Genomic DNA, 21217 nt, shown 5'->3' with positions numbered 1-21217 from the left:
GTACAACCAACTTTTACCAGATCTTGCTGGCTGCCAGAGCATTCATCTGCATTGTATTCTTTGCAGACTGATCTTCTTACTGCTAAATATTTAAAAACTCGTGATAACCACACCAACCTGGTCATTAGAATTGTTCCAGGCGCGGAAGGTTTCACGTACTTAACGTTCAATGAGGGCGATACAGTCCCCAGTGCTTACAAATCTCATCTGTACACTTCGGCTGAGCTGCGATTTTCCACTGTTGAAAAAGTCTTGACAGCAGTTCAGATGGCGATCCTGAAAGAACGAGCGCTATCACAAGGAAAGCGCATGCTAGTGGTAACACCGTTTCCTGCTCTCGAAGCAGTCACTAAAGCTAGTGTACCGAATTCTAAGGCTTTGCATCCAAGGTGGATACAATGGGCGACCTCCTTAGCTTCGCCTGACGTCGAATACATCTTTGACGCAGCGTTGCAGACTCAGGAGAGTTTGGAGTATGAATTTGTTCATCTTGCTCCTCTGTCATTGCGCCCTATCGAGGAATACCATTGTGTCATATACACTGACGGGTCGGCGCAACCCGCAACTGGATCAAGGCACGCTTATTTAGCGGCTTGCGCAATTGTAGTCGGTACTTTCGTAAATGGAGAGTTCCAATCTGATGCAGTGCATACGCAGTCATTGGGTGATTGTAGCGCGTAGTTGGCGGAGCTTCATGCTCTAGTGCTTGCACTTGAGTTTGCTGATCACAGGGTCACTACTCTATAGTGAGTGATTCTTACTATTGTGTTCAATCTTACAACGACAATTTGCTTTTTTGGATTATGAATGGTTTTCGTGATTCCAAAGGTGGCACAGTGAAGCATAAAACGCTTTGGTCTCGAGTGGCAGAACTTAAAGGGAGTCTGCCACTTGTGAACGTAATTCACACTCTTGGTCACCAACGAGTTGGTGTCCATGTGTCCATGCTGTCGGTAACAGTTTGGCTGACGAGGCAGCAAAAACCGCAGTGGCGACATATTTAGTAGCAGCAGTTACAAGATCAAAATCTAAGATTGATGCTGACATCTTGGCAGCTATTGCTGCTTCTGAGACAGGGACAAACTTCCCTAGAGGTTTCCCTTCTCGATACCATTATCACTTAAGTCCTGATAACGTCCCGTTAGTGAGGATTAACGACGTTGGTGATAGATTGATTCCCAACGCGGACTGCAGACCAAATTTGATAACGGCTGCCCACGAAGGTGTTGCGTCTGCGCATGCTGGAGTGTCAGCAACTGTGTCTCTTTTGCAGCAACGTTACTGGTGGTATGGTTTGTATAAACAAGCGCGGGCTTATCTACTTCGTTCTGACATTTGCCAGCAGATTAAACCTTCTTCTGTTGCGCGTCCACCTCCAACGCAGCTGCATATATCTAATCAACCACTTGCGTGTGTTTATTTAGATCACTGCGGTCTTTTTACCTCTGATACTGCGTACAAGTACATCTTGGTTGCAGTGGATTCGTGCACACGTTTTCTGTGGGTGTGGCCACAAAGGAGTGCTGATGCCAGGACTATCATCAAAGTATTGCGTGTCTCTATAGGGAGTTTTGCATGTGGTACCCTTCACTCTGATCAGGGCCCGGCGTTCGCCTCTAAGGCATACAAAGAAGCAATGAGAAGTTTGGGGGTCCAAGTCAAATTTTCGTCTCCATACCGGCCTGAGGGCAATAGTGTTGTGGAACGAATGAACCGTGACCTAAAGCAATCGTTGACAGCCAAGGTATTAGGTACAGGCCGGAAATGGCTTGCCCACTTGTTTGACGTCCAACGTGCACTTAATAACCTCCCTAGAAGGTCTCTGGGTGGGAGGACCCCTTACATGATGCTCTTTGGAGTGAGAATGTTTGTTCCGGACCTTGACGGTCTAGACATGGTGGCGCAAGGGTAACAGGTACATTTCAATTGAGAATGTCAAGCTACACAGGGTGGCCGATTCTCCATAGTGTGACACCTTCGGTTTCCTGCCCTTCGATGCTGAGAAACTCTGTTGTGATGCCACCCTCTATCATCGTGCCTGAGGTTTCCATTGAGATGCTTTCAGTTGCTGATCCGCCTGTGCCACCTACTGTTGGTGGTTTGCCTGATGATCCTGAGTATGCTTATCCTGCAGAAGTCCCTTTGCCCCTATTACATACAACAACACTTACCCAGTCCCATTCTTCCTTTGAAACTGAATCATTGACTTCCACTGCCCCTTCCAAAATTTCTATATTTTTTGCCTGGTTCAAGAGACATTTTTTGGTTGCACCTTGGACTTACATCTGGCTGGTGCTGATTTGTATTTTTTTATTCATGACAATTGGCTTTGTGGTAGTGTTTTTTAGATTTATCAATGGACACTACCTTAATGAGCGTTCTACAATTCAATTAATTGATGGAACTTTGGCCCCCCATTCCTCATCACACATCATGAAAAGAGACCAGACGTTTGTGAACATCACCGCCTGGCCTGTACGTGATGGGATTGCTTGGGATGCAGTGAACTTTCAAATTCATGGTCCCACCGAAGTTATTAATGTGCCAACTGTTTTTTGTGTTTAAATGGGTGATGTGGTTAAACAAAACATCCGCTCAGATGATTGGGATGTACAAGCAATAGAAGCACTGTTTTCTGATTTAAAATATTATGCTGCATTTGATACTGAAGATCTGTATTTAAATACTGCAAACTACGATGAGCAATTTTGTTTTCAACATTATGGCACACATTTCCTACACAGAGCAAATACTTTTCGAAATTTTGTTAATTTCACTCAATGGGAACATTGTCCTGTCCCTATGCCTGGCAGCTCTGCCACTTTATTGAAAAAATTCACATACTTTTCGGATTTTAGTGTGTCAAACCCTGATTCTTTTTATTTTAAGGTGGCGGTAGAACCCACTTCTAAGGTCATATTGACACACACAAAATTATTATATTCCAAATCCTTTATGGATGAATTGGCTATTGGAGGTTATGACGTATGGAAAGCTACTATCGATCTTAAATCGGTTTGGGGAACTAAACCGTGGCAGGTACAAGGAACAGAAGCTTTGCATCGTGCCTGTCTTATCCCAAACCATATATTATTTTTGAATTTGTGTATTTTTCAGACCACCTGTTTTGGATTGGCTATGTCTAAAAAATTAATTTCCCCCTCGATACCGGATCTGGGTGCTTACCCTGGTTGGGAGAATCACTCAGATCTGTCCCTTACTATGTTGCAGTCCCTTGTTTCCAACGGCACATTCAATATTTCAACATTGAATCCTGAGGGTTTGTTGGTTTGGCAAACAAGCTCAGATTCCTGTCAATGTCGGTTTCTGGATTTGGCTCCAGGGTAAACACAACTTAGAGTTGACCCTCGTTTTACATCTTCACACACTGTGACTACCTACTCTGTAGGTAAGTTATGTCAGTCGTGGCTGCAACATTCCACGTTAACTTCAGTTAAGCTACATTTATCACGATTAAATGACAAAATAGATTTGAATGATTTTATTAAGGGTCCCGCAAATGGCAGGTCCAAACGATGGGTTTATGCTATTTACAATGAAATTTGGAAATTGTCGCAAATTGAAGCTGCTTCAAGATTACGTGCTATTGACCAGGCCAATATAGAAAAAGTATTGGCTGTGATAGATAATAGTATTAATACTTTGTCTTCTAGAATTTATACACTAGATAATATTGTTTCTTCTGTCATAGACATTGTGCAAGATGATGTATCTGTGTTGTATCATGGCCAAAATCAGTTGCGTTCAATTATGCAGTTTGCATGGACATTGCAAACGTTAAAGGCAGGGAAAGTCCCTTGGGATTACATGAATATTTCATCGTTGTTCCTTCCTTTTAATTTGACAGCAAAACAGCAGTTCATGTCCATGAAAGATGCAACTTACGCATTGCTGCACATTGAAAAATTAGAACCTTTACCTTTTTCTGTTGCTGAGTTGAATTCAGCCGTGTGGCTTATACACGGATTGGTCACTTTACCTTTTAGTCTGTTTAAATTTAGTTTGTGCATGAAGCATTATGCCATTGGTAGATATGAACAACTTGTTGATGCGTTCCTGCATGAAGTTTGGTCACTTCCGTTCACTTACAGATGCGTAAGGGATGGCAAGGAGGTTTACTTAAAAGGTGAAGAATGCACTTCCGCTCCTGATCATTCTGTGGTTTGTAGACATATACAATTACATGGCGCTTGCAATATACACGCTCCTAATTTGGCTTGTGTCCTAAAGGGGATTCCAATGCCAGTTATAACGTCTTCTTTTAAGCTGCTTGCCAACGGTAGTTATTTGCTTTTGAATAGTGAAGCTTGCTGTGGGATGCTAGTGGGTATTCCTTACATAGTCACTGTTTCGCAAAAGGTAGTTTGCTGTAATAACGTCCTTTTCCCACCCCCGCAAGGCCGACTCAATATATCCATCTGGCCGGCGATTCCAACCTTGAACGCAGAGTTCAATAGGATGAGCAGAATAAGGGCTCTTTTGTCTAAGAAGGAAGTTGCGTTGACTTCGTCCCGTGAAACATTTCTTCTTAATGTGGCGAACACACGCACTGAGGTACAAGCTCTTTTAAATACTGACCTCCCCCTCCATTTTGGAACCTTGATTCAAACTATCTTTAATGCCTCGTCTACGACTGGCCTTGTTCATTTTTTTAAAATTGTGGGCTCGGGCCTCGTGACATCTTTCCAGATTGTTTTTGGTGTGATCCCCGCATTTTTACATTCTATTTTTTCGAGTGTCTTCGGAGGGTTCCTCTTGCTCCTCGCTTTGGTGGCCGGGATCCTCTTGTTGATTTGCGCACTTCGATATGGCTGCACACCAGGAGTTGCAAGACAGCATGCTCCGCCTGCTCCATCTTCGTAGCCGGATGCTTGATTATTACGGCACTTTCGCTCTGGCGGTCTTAAGCGTCAAGTATGGATTGGCTTTCCGGTTTCCCTTTTTTACTTGTGTGCAACCTGTCTTTCATTGCCTAGATTGTCCCTTCCAGTGGGCTCTGGACATGTGCCTGTCAAACTTGGCTTCACCTGACCCGGATTTTGATGAACTAATGTGTCCCTTAGTGGCTCATGATTTTGATTGTTCTGGTGTTGGGTTTATGGCTTTGGGTACTGCACAAGGAGTCCTTGGTGACTGGGATATCGGAGAGGCGGCTATTGAATTCCTTGAAAGGAGTTATATCGAGGATGCTGACAGTTGTCCTATTGTGGTGCTGGATGCTCCGATAATTGATGAACACGTGTGTTCCTTTCCCTTGCTAAATTGGATGGCAGATACTTTTGCGGACCGCTCAAATGATTTCCTCTTGGAAGCTGTTGCAACTTACGGTGCATATACCTTTATGGATTGACTGATTGAGATTGTCACTCCAGGGTGCATCCAGGGCTGTTAATTTTTCATCGAAATTTTTTTAAACTATTTTTTTAATTAATTCTCGGACTTTACACTTACCTTATATGGACTTATAGTTCATGCCCTTGGTTCCGTTCTATATCACTTGAACTCTGCGTTTTTGATAAGTGTATCCCTATTGGTTCGTGCTCCGATCATGGGGGGGCTGTAGGATGGATTAAGCCACGCCCTATTTACAACACTAAGTTAGCATAACCGAGATAATTGTTAGCAAGCCAGCTTGTCGTTTCTGCTGCGCTGCACACGACACTGTTGTTATGTGTTATTCATTTTAGAAATGCTGACTCGACTTTGCCTAACAAACTGTTGTTTCACATTCTTAACAGTGAAATGTGCCCTTGGTCTGTACATCATGTAAAGAACGAGTCTGGGTCACTAGAAGGTACAGAGTGTTGTGATTAGATTGATCGTACCACTTTTTAGACATATCATACATGCAGCTGCCAATATCTGAAGGACAAGCGTCTTTAATATTGCAGAACAGTTTGGGTTTGCACACATTCGAACAGAAGAGCAGATGCATGAGAGAGCTAGCTGATCCTTTGATGTGATTCTACTAAGCTGATCTATACGGTATGGGGTCCCCCCTGTTAACCTAAGAGACCTTCTAATAGTCTAATAATAATGTATTAGATTCTAGAGAAAGGAGTGTGGCTGTATACCACTGTCATTATTAGTATGATTGCTCCTTTCATTTTGTATGGTATTGTAACAATGCTTATGGTTCTGATCTGTACCGTTAGTCTGCTAGTGTTAGCCAAAGTACTGCATCTTAGGACGCGAGGTTTATAAAATAAACTCTTTAAACTTTACCGTGTCTGTATTATTCTGTTGTGGACTAACAAATAGATACGAACAGGTATTTCGGATTCCCACCACTCCTGAGAAATATCTAAGTCGCTTGTTCTGGTTTGTCTATACATTGGGACCGCCTAGCTAGATCTAGGCTAACGAATGGGATACTAAGCTAGTCGGATAAGGGGTTCTTGGTTCTGAGGGGAGTTTCTGGTACACCACAATTCTCTGAGGTCCTGGTCTCCTGCGCATAGTTCTGTGCATAAGCAGAATCCCTGCAACATGGCGCACCTAACGTTTGGTCTTATGATCTGAGACGCTTTAGTAGTACTTGTGTTAGTCCACAACCACCCTCACTCTCGTTTCCGGATAACAGGAGTGACGGTTTAACCTGCCTAGGTTTTGACTAAAGGTTCATTCAAGCTTGATAATTAAAAAGGTTACAACTTTTGAGCCCAAGTGCTACTGTAGATATCGTTGTTGCTCTTTAGTGTGTCCTTATGGCGGTTAATATTCCCGCTCATAGTAGGGTTCCTCTGCGCACTCATTTGAGGGCTTATGGGGTACCTGATGACGGGATGGCCGTGGTCTTTGTGGTCAGTGCTGATGCCACCTACCCTTATGAGTTGTTTTACTCTTGGGTGACCTTTGAGGAGGTGGATACGGACGATAATTTGTTCCACGGATACACAGCCACGCCTGTGGCTGCGGTTTATGCCCCATATAGGACGCTAGAAATACCTATTTCTGCTTGGCAGCATACAATTTGGTTTAATGGCGCCCTCCCCCATGAAGTCGTGCCGGCGAGAATGGGCCCGTTGTCCATTGCAGGGGCCACTTGGCCGGTACTGGCCGGATATACACCACACCCACGCTACCTGACGGTGGGAGTGGGTGATTTACGAATGCTACACACAGCCCTGATTACGGTCCATAGGGCTTTAGTGCAGTATGTGTCACGCACGGTGCAGGTGGGAGCACCTGCGCTTGCTTGGCACGGGGCTGATCACCATCACGCGGTGGTGATAAGCCCTGTTATGGTTAATGCGGTTGTCGGCAAGCGCCCCCTCAGTAAGGATGAATTTCCTTACTGGCTTGCGGAAAAATTTGATCAATTGGAAGCCGTGTTTCCAAACACTACACCTGTGGATAAACACAGGATACTCACCATTACTTTGCCGAAGGACCTGGTCCCTGATATTGTTGATTGTGACAATTGGGGCAAAGTCTTTGCTGCGACCTATTCGAAGTGCTACGGCACTCCGTCTATGTCTGTACTACCCTCCGTCATCAAGAAAGTCCAAGACAATCATGGTGCGGAGGCAGCTATTGAGTTAGGATTAAGGCTTGTCGACAGTTTCGATGTGGTTTGTTCCGTGGTGATGGGCAACCTCAAAGGAGTTGCCATGCAGTTCCAAGTTGGTAATATGCTGGAACTTGTGGATGATGCCGATAAACCCAGGGAGTTCGCAAAAATTATTGCAAAAGCCTATAGGATGGTTGGACGTAGTGCCTTAGGCGTGAAACCCACCATCAAAATTCCTGATGTAGTACAGCAAACTAAGGTGAGTTCGTCTACAAAAGACGAAAAGCCCAACTTTCCTAAACAAAGTTGGCGAGCCAAAAAACAAGAAAAACAGCAACAGAAACAGGTTTCTCGTTCTGCCTCACCCGTACAGTCGTATAGTGAACGCACTTATGATTTGCGCGATCGTACTCGTATTAAGTCGCCTGATAGGTTTCAGGTTTCTGAACAACGCTCTCCTCGTTCTTCACAGGAAACATCGACTTATACTGGTGGTGGAGAGCGTGGGAGAGGACGGGGTACTCAAGGTCGAGACCAGCCCCGCCAGACTGACGGTAGAGGCAAGCAGGAAGACACTGCCAGACAACGTCCACCGTTTCAGAAAAAGAAAGTTGCTGCAATCTCAGCGAGATATGCCTCAGATGGTACGGACACAGCTTCGGAACCTGACATGGGCACTAACGCTGCTAGACAGCGCGGCGGAAGTTACAGTAGTGCGGCAAGCATTGCGTCCATTTCTGGAGGCGACAGCAACTGACATTTATGTGACAGTTGAAACTGCTGATACTCGCGTAGCTCCCCCAGAAAGATTATTTGACATAGTCCTTAATATTGAGGGTGACATACAACGCAAAATTAAAGTGGTTTTTTGGGACAATCTTACGACCACCTATGATATTCTTTTGGCAGAGAAAGATTGGCCTCCGGCTTTCATTTTGGATGCTCCAAGGGGAGAGGAAGTCATTCTTCCTTCCTTTGGGCACGCAGTGCCCACGGATGAGTCTAATAGGTTAGCCGGGGAGTGGGCACAGGTGCTTGCACCTGCGTTATATCGTAATCAGGTTGGCTGGGATAAATGTTCTCCCAATCATGAGATTCCATTGCGGTCCGATCCCCAGCCTCAACCCCAATACCCCATGCGTCTCGAGGCAAGATCTCACGTCGCGTCCATCCTTGAACAATTGGAATATCAAGGAGTGATTGCGACATGTGTGTCACCCATGAATAATCCTTTATTCACTGTAACGAAGCCTGATGGGTCGTACCGCCTAGTTTTGGATTACCGGCATTTAAACTCACATTGCCGGACGTGTGCAGTACAGAATACTCATAGTTCGGCTCTCGTAGATAGTCTTGTGAGAAAACGTTTCAAAACTACGCTCGACTTATCCAATGGCTTCTATTGCCATAACCTGGCCCCTCATAGTTATGAGTGGACGGCATTTACCTCGGGTGGAAAACAAAAATTGTTCAAGAGGCTCCCGATGGGCTATAAAAACAGCCCTGGAGTTTTTTCCGCTCGCGTGGTCTCTCTCTTGGAGATGGTAGACCCGGAGGCATATTCGTATGTTGATGACATCTATCTGACTGACGACGAGTTGCTTCCACACCTTGCTCGTGTGGATAACATAGTGACTATATTTGCAGACTTCGGTTACAAGTTTAACTTTAAGAAGTCCCACATTGCTGAGTTCACAGTGTTGTTCTTGCGGTACGAACTCAATAATGAGGGTCGAGGCTTGGCACCGCACTTCCTTGAGAAATGCGCACGCCTTCGTATCCCTACGACACTGAAAAAACTACAATCATTACTGGGCTTTCTGAATTTCGGTCGTTCCTACATTCCTGATTATGCCCAGCGTATCAAGACGCTTTATGCCTTGGTACAACCAACTTTTACCAGATCTTGCTGGCTGCCAGAGCATTCATCTGCATTGTATTCTTTGCAGACTGATCTTCTTACTGCTAAATATTTAAAAACTCGTGATAACCACACCAACCTGGTCATTAGAATTGTTCCAGGCGCGGAAGGTTTCACGTACTTAACGTTCAATGAGGGCGATACAGTCCCCAGTGCTTACAAATCTCATCTGTACACTTCGGCTGAGCTGCGATTTTCCACTGTTGAAAAAGTCTTGACAGCAGTTCAGATGGCGATCCTGAAAGAACGAGCGCTATCACAAGGAAAGCGCATGCTAGTGGTAACACCGTTTCCTGCTCTCGAAGCAGTCACTAAAGCTAGTGTACCGAATTCTAAGGCTTTGCATCCAAGGTGGATACAATGGGCGACCTCCTTAGCTTCGCCTGACGTCGAATACATCTTTGACGCAGCGTTGCAGACTCAGGAGAGTTTGGAGTATGAATTTGTTCATCTTGCTCCTCTGTCATTGCGCCCTATCGAGGAATACCATTGTGTCATATACACTGACGGGTCGGCGCAACCCGCAACTGGATCAAGGCACGCTTATTTAGCGGCTTGCGCAATTGTAGTCGGTACTTTCGTAAATGGAGAGTTCCAATCTGATGCAGTGCATACGCAGTCATTGGGTGATTGTAGCGCGTAGTTGGCGGAGCTTCATGCTCTAGTGCTTGCACTTGAGTTTGCTGATCACAGGGTCACTACTCTATAGTGAGTGATTCTTACTATTGTGTTCAATCTTACAACGACAATTTGCTTTTTTGGATTATGAATGGTTTTCGTGATTCCAAAGGTGGCACAGTGAAGCATAAAACGCTTTGGTCTCGAGTGGCAGAACTTAAAGGGAGTCTGCCACTTGTGAACGTAATTCACACTCTTGGTCACCAACGAGTTGGTGTCCATGTGTCCATGCTGTCGGTAACAGTTTGGCTGACGAGGCAGCAAAAACCGCAGTGGCGACATATTTAGTAGCAGCAGTTACAAGATCAAAATCTAAGATTGATGCTGACATCTTGGCAGCTATTGCTGCTTCTGAGACAGGGACAAACTTCCCTAGAGGTTTCCCTTCTCGATACCATTATCACTTAAGTCCTGATAACGTCCCGTTAGTGAGGATTAACGACGTTGGTGATAGATTGATTCCCAACGCGGACTGCAGACCAAATTTGATAACGGCTGCCCACGAAGGTGTTGCGTCTGCGCATGCTGGAGTGTCAGCAACTGTGTCTCTTTTGCAGCAACGTTACTGGTGGTATGGTTTGTATAAACAAGCGCGGGCTTATCTACTTCGTTCTGACATTTGCCAGCAGATTAAACCTTCTTCTGTTGCGCGTCCACCTCCAACGCAGCTGCATATATCTAATCAACCACTTGCGTGTGTTTATTTAGATCACTGCGGTCTTTTTACCTCTGATACTGCGTACAAGTACATCTTGGTTGCAGTGGATTCGTGCACACGTTTTCTGTGGGTGTGGCCACAAAGGAGTGCTGATGCCAGGACTATCATCAAAGTATTGCGTGTCTCTATAGGGAGTTTTGCATGTGGTACCCTTCACTCTGATCAGGGCCCGGCGTTCGCCTCTAAGGCATACAAAGAAGCAATGAGAAGTTTGGGGGTCCAAGTCAAATTTTCGTCTCCATACCGGCCTGAGGGCAATAGTGTTGTGGAACGAATGAACCGTGACCTAAAGCAATCGTTGACAGCCAAGGTATTAGGTACAGGCCGGAAATGGCTTGCCCACTTGTTTGACGTCCAACGTGCACTTAATAACCTCCCTAGAAGGTCTCTGGGTGGGAGGACCCCTTACATGATGCTCTTTGGAGTGAGAATGTTTGTTCCGGACCTTGACGGTCTAGACATGGTGGCGCAAGGGTAACAGGTACATTTCAATTGAGAATGTCAAGCTACACAGGGTGGCCGATTCTCCATAGTGTGACACCTTCGGTTTCCTGCCCTTCGATGCTGAGAAACTCTGTTGTGATGCCACCCTCTATCATCGTGCCTGAGGTTTCCATTGAGATGCTTTCAGTTGCTGATCCGCCTGTGCCACCTACTGTTGGTGGTTTGCCTGATGATCCTGAGTATGCTTATCCTGCAGAAGTCCCTTTGCCCCTATTACATACAACAACACTTACCCAGTCCCATTCTTCCTTTGAAACTGAATCATTGACTTCCACTGCCCCTTCCAAAATTTCTATATTTTTTGCCTGGTTCAAGAGACATTTTTTGGTTGCACCTTGGACTTACATCTGGCTGGTGCTGATTTGTATTTTTTTATTCATGACAATTGGCTTTGTGGTAGTGTTTTTTAGATTTATCAATGGACACTACCTTAATGAGCGTTCTACAATTCAATTAATTGATGGAACTTTGGCCCCCCATTCCTCATCACACATCATGAAAAGAGACCAGACGTTTGTGAACATCACCGCCTGGCCTGTACGTGATGGGATTGCTTGGGATGCAGTGAACTTTCAAATTCATGGTCCCACCGAAGTTATTAATGTGCCAACTGTTTTTTGTGTTTAAATGGGTGATGTGGTTAAACAAAACATCCGCTCAGATGATTGGGATGTACAAGCAATAGAAGCACTGTTTTCTGATTTAAAATATTATGCTGCATTTGATACTGAAGATCTGTATTTAAATACTGCAAACTACGATGAGCAATTTTGTTTTCAACATTATGGCACACATTTCCTACACAGAGCAAATACTTTTCGAAATTTTGTTAATTTCACTCAATGGGAACATTGTCCTGTCCCTATGCCTGGCAGCTCTGCCACTTTATTGAAAAAATTCACATACTTTTCGGATTTTAGTGTGTCAAACCCTGATTCTTTTTATTTTAAGGTGGCGGTAGAACCCACTTCTAAGGTCATATTGACACACACAAAATTATTATATTCCAAATCCTTTATGGATGAATTGGCTATTGGAGGTTATGACGTATGGAAAGCTACTATCGATCTTAAATCGGTTTGGGGAACTAAACCGTGGCAGGTACAAGGAACAGAAGCTTTGCATCGTGCCTGTCTTATCCCAAACCATATATTATTTTTGAATTTGTGTATTTTTCAGACCACCTGTTTTGGATTGGCTATGTCTAAAAAATTAATTTCCCCCTCGATACCGGATCTGGGTGCTTACCCTGGTTGGGAGAATCACTCAGATCTGTCCCTTACTATGTTGCAGTCCCTTGTTTCCAACGGCACATTCAATATTTCAACATTGAATCCTGAGGGTTTGTTGGTTTGGCAAACAAGCTCAGATTCCTGTCAATGTCGGTTTCTGGATTTGGCTCCAGGGTAAACACAACTTAGAGTTGACCCTCGTTTTACATCTTCACACACTGTGACTACCTACTCTGTAGGTAAGTTATGTCAGTCGTGGCTGCAACATTCCACGTTAACTTCAGTTAAGCTACATTTATCACGATTAAATGACAAAATAGATTTGAATGATTTTATTAAGGGTCCCGCAAATGGCAGGTCCAAACGATGGGTTTATGCTATTTACAATGAAATTTGGAAATTGTCGCAAATTGAAGCTGCTTCAAGATTACGTGCTATTGACCAGGCCAATATAGAAAAAGTATTGGCTGTGATAGATAATAGTATTAATACTTTGTCTTCTAGAATTTATACACTAGATAATATTGTTTCTTCTGTCATAGACATTGTGCAAGATGATGTATCTGTGTTGTATCATGGCCAAAATCAGTTGCGTTCAATTATGCAGTTTGCATGGACATTGCAAACGTTAAAGGCAGGGAAAGTCCCTTGGGATTACATGAATATTTCATCGTTGTTCCTTCCTTTTAATTTGACAGCAAAACAGCAGTTCATGTCCATGAAAGATGCAACTTACGCATTGCTGCACATTGAAAAATTAGAACCTTTACCTTTTTCTGTTGCTGAGTTGAATTCAGCCGTGTGGCTTATACACGGATTGGTCACTTTACCTTTTAGTCTGTTTAAATTTAGTTTGTGCATGAAGCATTATGCCATTGGTAGATATGAACAACTTGTTGATGCGTTCCTGCATGAAGTTTGGTCACTTCCGTTCACTTACAGATGCGTAAGGGATGGCAAGGAGGTTTACTTAAAAGGTGAAGAATGCACTTCCGCTCCTGATCATTCTGTGGTTTGTAGACATATACAATTACATGGCGCTTGCAATATACACGCTCCTAATTTGGCTTGTGTCCTAAAGGGGATTCCAATGCCAGTTATAACGTCTTCTTTTAAGCTGCTTGCCAACGGTAGTTATTTGCTTTTGAATAGTGAAGCTTGCTGTGGGATGCTAGTGGGTATTCCTTACATAGTCACTGTTTCGCAAAAGGTAGTTTGCTGTAATAACGTCCTTTTCCCACCCCCGCAAGGCCGACTCAATATATCCATCTGGCCGGCGATTCCAACCTTGAACGCAGAGTTCAATAGGATGAGCAGAATAAGGGCTCTTTTGTCTAAGAAGGAAGTTGCGTTGACTTCGTCCCGTGAAACATTTCTTCTTAATGTGGCGAACACACGCACTGAGGTACAAGCTCTTTTAAATACTGACCTCCCCCTCCATTTTGGAACCTTGATTCAAACTATCTTTAATGCCTCGTCTACGACTGGCCTTGTTCATTTTTTTAAAATTGTGGGCTCGGGCCTCGTGACATCTTTCCAGATTGTTTTTGGTGTGATCCCCGCATTTTTACATTCTATTTTTTCGAGTGTCTTCGGAGGGTTCCTCTTGCTCCTCGCTTTGGTGGCCGGGATCCTCTTGTTGATTTGCGCACTTCGATATGGCTGCACACCAGGAGTTGCAAGACAGCATGCTCCGCCTGCTCCATCTTCGTAGCCGGATGCTTGATTATTACGGCACTTTCGCTCTGGCGGTCTTAAGCGTCAAGTATGGATTGGCTTTCCGGTTTCCCTTTTTTACTTGTGTGCAACCTGTCTTTCATTGCCTAGATTGTCCCTTCCAGTGGGCTCTGGACATGTGCCTGTCAAACTTGGCTTCACCTGACCCGGATTTTGATGAACTAATGTGTCCCTTAGTGGCTCATGATTTTGATTGTTCTGGTGTTGGGTTTATGGCTTTGGGTACTGCACAAGGAGTCCTTGGTGACTGGGATATCGGAGAGGCGGCTATTGAATTCCTTGAAAGGAGTTATATCGAGGATGCTGACAGTTGTCCTATTGTGGTGCTGGATGCTCCGATAATTGATGAACACGTGTGTTCCTTTCCCTTGCTAAATTGGATGGCAGATACTTTTGCGGACCGCTCAAATGATTTCCTCTTGGAAGCTGTTGCAACTTACGGTGCATATACCTTTATGGATTGACTGATTGAGATTGTCACTCCAGGGTGCATCCAGGGCTGTTAATTTTTCATCGAAATTTTTTTAAACTATTTTTTTAATTAATTCTCGGACTTTACACTTACCTTATATGGACTTATAGTTCATGCCCTTGGTTCCGTTCTATATCACTTGAACTCTGCGTTTTTGATAAGTGTATCCCTATTGGTTCGTGCTCCGATCATGGGGGGGCTGTAGGATGGATTAAGCCACGCCCTATTTACAACACTAAGTTAGCATAACCGAGATAATTGTTAGCAAGCCAGCTTGTCGTTTCTGCTGCGCTGCACACGACACTGTTGTTATGTGTTATTCATTTTAGAAATGCTGACTCGACTTTGCCTAACAAACTGTTGTTTCACATTCTTAACAGTGAAATGTGCCCTTGGTCTGTACATCATGTAAAGAACGAGTCTGGGTCACTAGAAGGTACAGAGTGTTGTGATTAGATTGATCGTACCACTTTTTAGACATATCATACATGCAGCTGCCAATATCTGAAGGACAAGCGTCTTTAATATTGCAGAACAGTTTGGGTTTGCACACATTCGAACAGAAGAGCAGATGCATGAGAGAGCTAGCTGATCCTTTGATGTGATTCTACTAAGCTGATCTATACGGTATGGGGTCCCCCCTGTTAACCTAAGAGACCTTCTAATAGTCTAATAATAATGTATTAGATTCTAGAGAAAGGAGTGTGGCTGTATACCACTGTCATTATTAGTATGATTGCTCCTTTCATTTTGTATGGTATTGTAACAATGCTTATGGTTCTGATCTGTACCGTTAGTCTGCTAGTGTTAGCCAAAGTACTGCATCTTAGGACGCGAGGTTTATAAAATAAACTCTTTAAACTTTACCGTGTCTGTATTATTCTGTTGTGGACTAACAAATAGATACGAACAGGTATTTCGGATTCCCACCACTCCTGAGAAATATCTAAGTCGCTTGTTCTGGTTTGTCTATACATTGGGACCGCCTAGCTAGATCTAGGCTAACGAATGGGATACTAAGCTAGTCGGATAAGGGGTTCTTGGTTCTGAGGGGAGTTTCTGGTACACCACAATTCTCTGAGGTCCTGGTCTCCTGCGCATAGTTCTGTGCATAAGCAGAATCCCTGCAACATGGCGCACCTAACGTTTGGTCTTATGATCTGAGACGCTTTAGTAGTACTTGTGTTAGTCCACAACCACCCTCACTCTCGTTTCCGGATAACAGGAGTGACGGTTTAACCTGCCTAGGTTTTGACTAAAGGTTCATTCAAGCTTGATAATTAAAAAGGTTACAACTTTTGAGCCCAAGTGCTACTGTAGATATCGTTGTTGCTCTTTAGTGTGTCCTTATGGCGGTTAATATTCCCGCTCATAGTAGGGTTCCTCTGCGCACTCATTTGAGGGCTTATGGGGTACCTGATGACGGGATGGCCGTGGTCTTTGTGGTCAGTGCTGATGCCACCTACCCTTATGAGTTGTTTTACTCTTGGGTGACCTTTGAGGAGGTGGATACGGACGATAATTTGTTCCACGGATACACAGCCACGCCTGTGGCTGCGGTTTATGCCCCATATAGGACGCTAGAAATACCTATTTCTGCTTGGCAGCATACAATTTGGTTTAATGGCGCCCTCCCCCATGAAGTCGTGCCGGCGAGAATGGGCCCGTTGTCCATTGCAGGGGCCACTTGGCCGGTACTGGCCGGATATACACCACACCCACGCTACCTGACGGTGGGAGTGGGTGATTTACGAATGCTACACACAGCCCTGATTACGGTCCATAGGGCTTTAGTGCAGTATGTGTCACGCACGGTGCAGGTGGGAGCACCTGCGCTTGCTTGGCACGGGGCTGATCACCATCACGCGGTGGTGATAAGCCCTGTTATGGTTAATGCGGTTGTCGGCAAGCGCCCCCTCAGTAAGGATGAATTTCCTTACTGGCTTGCGGAAAAATTTGATCAATTGGAAGCCGTGTTTCCAAACACTACACCTGTGGATAAACACAGGATACTCACCATTACTTTGCCGAAGGACCTGGTCCCTGATATTGTTGATTGTGACAATTGGGGCAAAGTCTTTGCTGCGACCTATTCGAAGTGCTACGGCACTCCGTCTATGTCTGTACTACCCTCCGTCATCAAGAAAGTCCAAGACAATCATGGTGCGGAGGCAGCTATTGAGTTAGGATTAAGGCTTGTCGACAGTTTCGATGTGGTTTGTTCCGTGGTGATGGGCAACCTCAAAGGAGTTGCCATGCAGTTCCAAGTTGGTAATATGCTGGAACTTGTGGATGATGCCGATAAACCCAGGGAGTTCGCAAAAATTATTGCAAAAGCCTATAGGATGGTTGGACGTAGTGCCTTAGGCGTGAAACCCACCATCAAAATTCCTGATGTAGTACAGCAAACTAAGGTGAGTTCGTCTACAAAAGACGAAAAGCCCAACTTTCCTAAACAAAGTTGGCGAGCCAAAAAACAAGAAAAACAGCAACAGAAACAGGTTTCTCGTTCTGCCTCACCCGTACAGTCGTATAGTGAACGCACTTATGATTTGCGCGATCGTACTCGTATTAAGTCGCCTGATAGGTTTCAGGTTTCTGAACAACGCTCTCCTCGTTCTTCACAGGAAACATCGACTTATACTGGTGGTGGAGAGCGTGGGAGAGGACGGGGTACTCAAGGTCGAGACCAGCCCCGCCAGACTGACGGTAGAGGCAAGCAGGAAGACACTGCCAGACAACGTCCACCGTTTCAGAAAAAGAAAGTTGCTGCAATCTCAGCGAGATATGCCTCAGATGGTACGGACACAGCTTCGGAACCTGACATGGGCACTAACGCTGCTAGACAGCGCGGCGGAAGTTACAGTAGTGCGGCAAGCATTGCGTCCATTTCTGGAGGCGACAGCAACTGACATTTATGTGACAGTTGAAACTGCTGATACTCGCGTAGCTCCCCCAGAAAGATTATTTGACATAGTCCTTAATATTGAGGGTGACATACAACGCAAAATTAAAGTGGTTTTTTGGGACAATCTTACGACCACCTATGATATTCTTTTGGCAGAGAAAGATTGGCCTCCGGCTTTCATTTTGGATGCTCCAAGGGGAGAGGAAGTCATTCTTCCTTCCTTTGGGCACGCAGTGCCCACGGATGAGTCTAATAGGTTAGCCGGGGAGTGGGCACAGGTGCTTGCACCTGCGTTATATCGTAATCAGGTTGGCTGGGATAAATGTTCTCCCAATCATGAGATTCCATTGCGGTCCGATCCCCAGCCTCAACCCCAATACCCCATGCGTCTCGAGGCAAGATCTCACGTCGCGTCCATCCTTGAACAATTGGAATATCAAGGAGTGATTGCGACATGTGTGTCACCCATGAATAATCCTTTATTCACTGTAACGAAGCCTGATGGGTCGTACCGCCTAGTTTTGGATTACCGGCATTTAAACTCACATTGCCGGACGTGTGCAGTACAGAATACTCATAGTTCGGCTCTCGTAGATAGTCTTGTGAGAAAACGTTTCAAAACTACGCTCGACTTATCCAATGGCTTCTATTGCCATAACCTGGCCCCTCATAGTTATGAGTGGACGGCATTTACCTCGGGTGGAAAACAAAAATTGTTCAAGAGGCTCCCGATGGGCTATAAAAACAGCCCTGGAGTTTTTTCCGCTCGCGTGGTCTCTCTCTTGGAGATGGTAGACCCGGAGGCATATTCGTATGTTGATGACATCTATCTGACTGACGACGAGTTGCTTCCACACCTTGCTCGTGTGGATAACATAGTGACTATATTTGCAGACTTCGGTTACAAGTTTAACTTTAAGAAGTCCCACATTGCTGAGTTCACAGTGTTGTTCTTGCGGTACGAACTCAATAATGAGGGTCGAGGCTTGGCACCGCACTTCCTTGAGAAATGCGCACGCCTTCGTATCCCTACGACACTGAAAAAACTACAATCATTACTGGGCTTTCTGAATTTCGGTCGTTCCTACATTCCTGATTATGCCCAGCGTATCAAGACGCTTTATGCCTTGGTACAACCAACTTTTACCAGATCTTGCTGGCTGCCAGAGCATTCATCTGCATTGTATTCTTTGCAGACTGATCTTCTTACTGCTAAATATTTAAAAACTCGTGATAACCACACCAACCTGGTCATTAGAATTGTTCCAGGCGCGGAAGGTTTCACGTACTTAACGTTCAATGAGGGCGATACAGTCCCCAGTGCTTACAAATCTCATCTGTACACTTCGGCTGAGCTGCGATTTTCCACTGTTGAAAAAGTCTTGACAGCAGTTCAGATGGCGATCCTGAAAGAACGAGCGCTATCACAAGGAAAGCGCATGCTAGTGGTAACACCGTTTCCTGCTCTCGAAGCAGTCACTAAAGCTAGTGTACCGAATTCTAAGGCTTTGCATCCAAGGTGGATACAATGGGCGACCTCCTTAGCTTCGCCTGACGTCGAATACATCTTTGACGCAGCGTTGCAGACTCAGGAGAGTTTGGAGTATGAATTTGTTCATCTTGCTCCTCTGTCATTGCGCCCTATCGAGGAATACCATTGTGTCATATACACTGACGGGTCGGCGCAACCCGCAACTGGATCAAGGCACGCTTATTTAGCGGCTTGCGCAATTGTAGTCGGTACTTTCGTAAATGGAGAGTTCCAATCTGATGCAGTGCATACGCAGTCATTGGGTGATTGTAGCGCGTAGTTGGCGGAGCTTCATGCTCTAGTGCTTGCACTTGAGTTTGCTGATCACAGGGTCACTACTCTATAGTGAGTGATTCTTACTATTGTGTTCAATCTTACAACGACAATTTGCTTTTTTGGATTATGAATGGTTTTCGTGATTCCAAAGGTGGCACAGTGAAGCATAAAACGCTTTGGTCTCGAGTGGCAGAACTTAAAGGGAGTCTGCCACTTGTGAACGTAATTCACACTCTTGGTCACCAACGAGTTGGTGTCCATGTGTCCATGCTGTCGGTAACAGTTTGGCTGACGAGGCAGCAAAAACCGCAGTGGCGACATATTTAGTAGCAGCAGTTACAAGATCAAAATCTAAGATTGATGCTGACATCTTGGCAGCTATTGCTGCTTCTGAGACAGGGACAAACTTCCCTAGAGGTTTCCCTTCTCGATACCATTATCACTTAAGTCCTGATAACGTCCCGTTAGTGAGGATTAACGACGTTGGTGATAGATTGATTCCCAACGCGGACTGCAGACCAAATTTGATAACGGCTGCCCACGAAGGTGTTGCGTCTGCGCATGCTGGAGTGTCAGCAACTGTGTCTCTTTTGCAGCAACGTTACTGGTGGTATGGTTTGTATAAACAAGCGCGGGCTTATCTACTTCGTTCTGACATTTGCCAGCAGATTAAACCTTCTTCTGTTGCGCGTCCACCTCCAACGCAGCTGCATATATCTAATCAACCACTTGCGTGTGTTTATTTAGATCACTGCGGTCTTTTTACCTCTGATACTGCGTACAAGTACATCTTGGTTGCAGTGGATTCGTGCACACGTTTTCTGTGGGTGTGGCCACAAAGGAGTGCTGATGCCAGGACTATCATCAAAGTATTGCGTGTCTCTATAGGGAGTTTTGCATGTGGTACCCTTCACTCTGATCAGGGCCCGGCGTTCGCCTCTAAGGCATACAAAGAAGCAATGAGAAGTTTGGGGGTCCAAGTCAAATTTTCGTCTCCATACCGGCCTGAGGGCAATAGTGTTGTGGAACGAATGAACCGTGACCTAAAGCAATCGTTGACAGCCAAGGTATTAGGTACAGGCCGGAAATGGCTTGCCCACTTGTTTGACGTCCAACGTGCACTTAATAACCTCCCTAGAAGGTCTCTGGGTGGGAGGACCCCTTACATGATGCTCTTTGGAGTGAGAATGTTTGTTCCGGACCTTGACGGTCTAGACATGGTGGCGCAAGGGTAACAGGTACATTTCAATTGAGAATGTCAAGCTACACAGGGTGGCCGATTCTCCATAGTGTGACACCTTCGGTTTCCTGCCCTTCGATGCTGAGAAACTCTGTTGTGATGCCACCCTCTATCATCGTGCCTGAGGTTTCCATTGAGATGCTTTCAGTTGCTGATCCGCCTGTGCCACCTACTGTTGGTGGTTTGCCTGATGATCCTGAGTATGCTTATCCTGCAGAAGTCCCTTTGCCCCTATTACATACAACAACACTTACCCAGTCCCATTCTTCCTTTGAAACTGAATCATTGACTTCCACTGCCCCTTCCAAAATTTCTATATTTTTTGCCTGGTTCAAGAGACATTTTTTGGTTGCACCTTGGACTTACATCTGGCTGGTGCTGATTTGTATTTTTTTATTCATGACAATTGGCTTTGTGGTAGTGTTTTTTAGATTTATCAATGGACACTACCTTAATGAGCGTTCTA

The 21217-nt window shown here is 44.9% G+C and overlaps 1 protein-coding gene across 1 annotated transcript in view; it reads right to left on the bottom strand.

Annotated features, from left to right (window-relative positions):
- LOC146854247 (V-type proton ATPase 116 kDa subunit a 4-like) overlaps positions 1-21217 on the bottom strand; it is a 2520670-nt gene that overhangs the window by 2352547 nt on the left and 146906 nt on the right. The window lies entirely within an intron of this gene.

The sequence above is a fragment of the Triturus cristatus genome, chromosome 4_1 (genome assembly GCF_964204655.1).
Source record: "Triturus cristatus chromosome 4_1, aTriCri1.1, whole genome shotgun sequence".
In the NCBI taxonomy this organism is placed as follows: Eukaryota; Metazoa; Chordata; class Amphibia; order Caudata; family Salamandridae; genus Triturus; species Triturus cristatus.
Note: the sequence above shows the minus strand (reverse complement) of the source record. Positions and strands in the feature narration are given on the sequence as shown.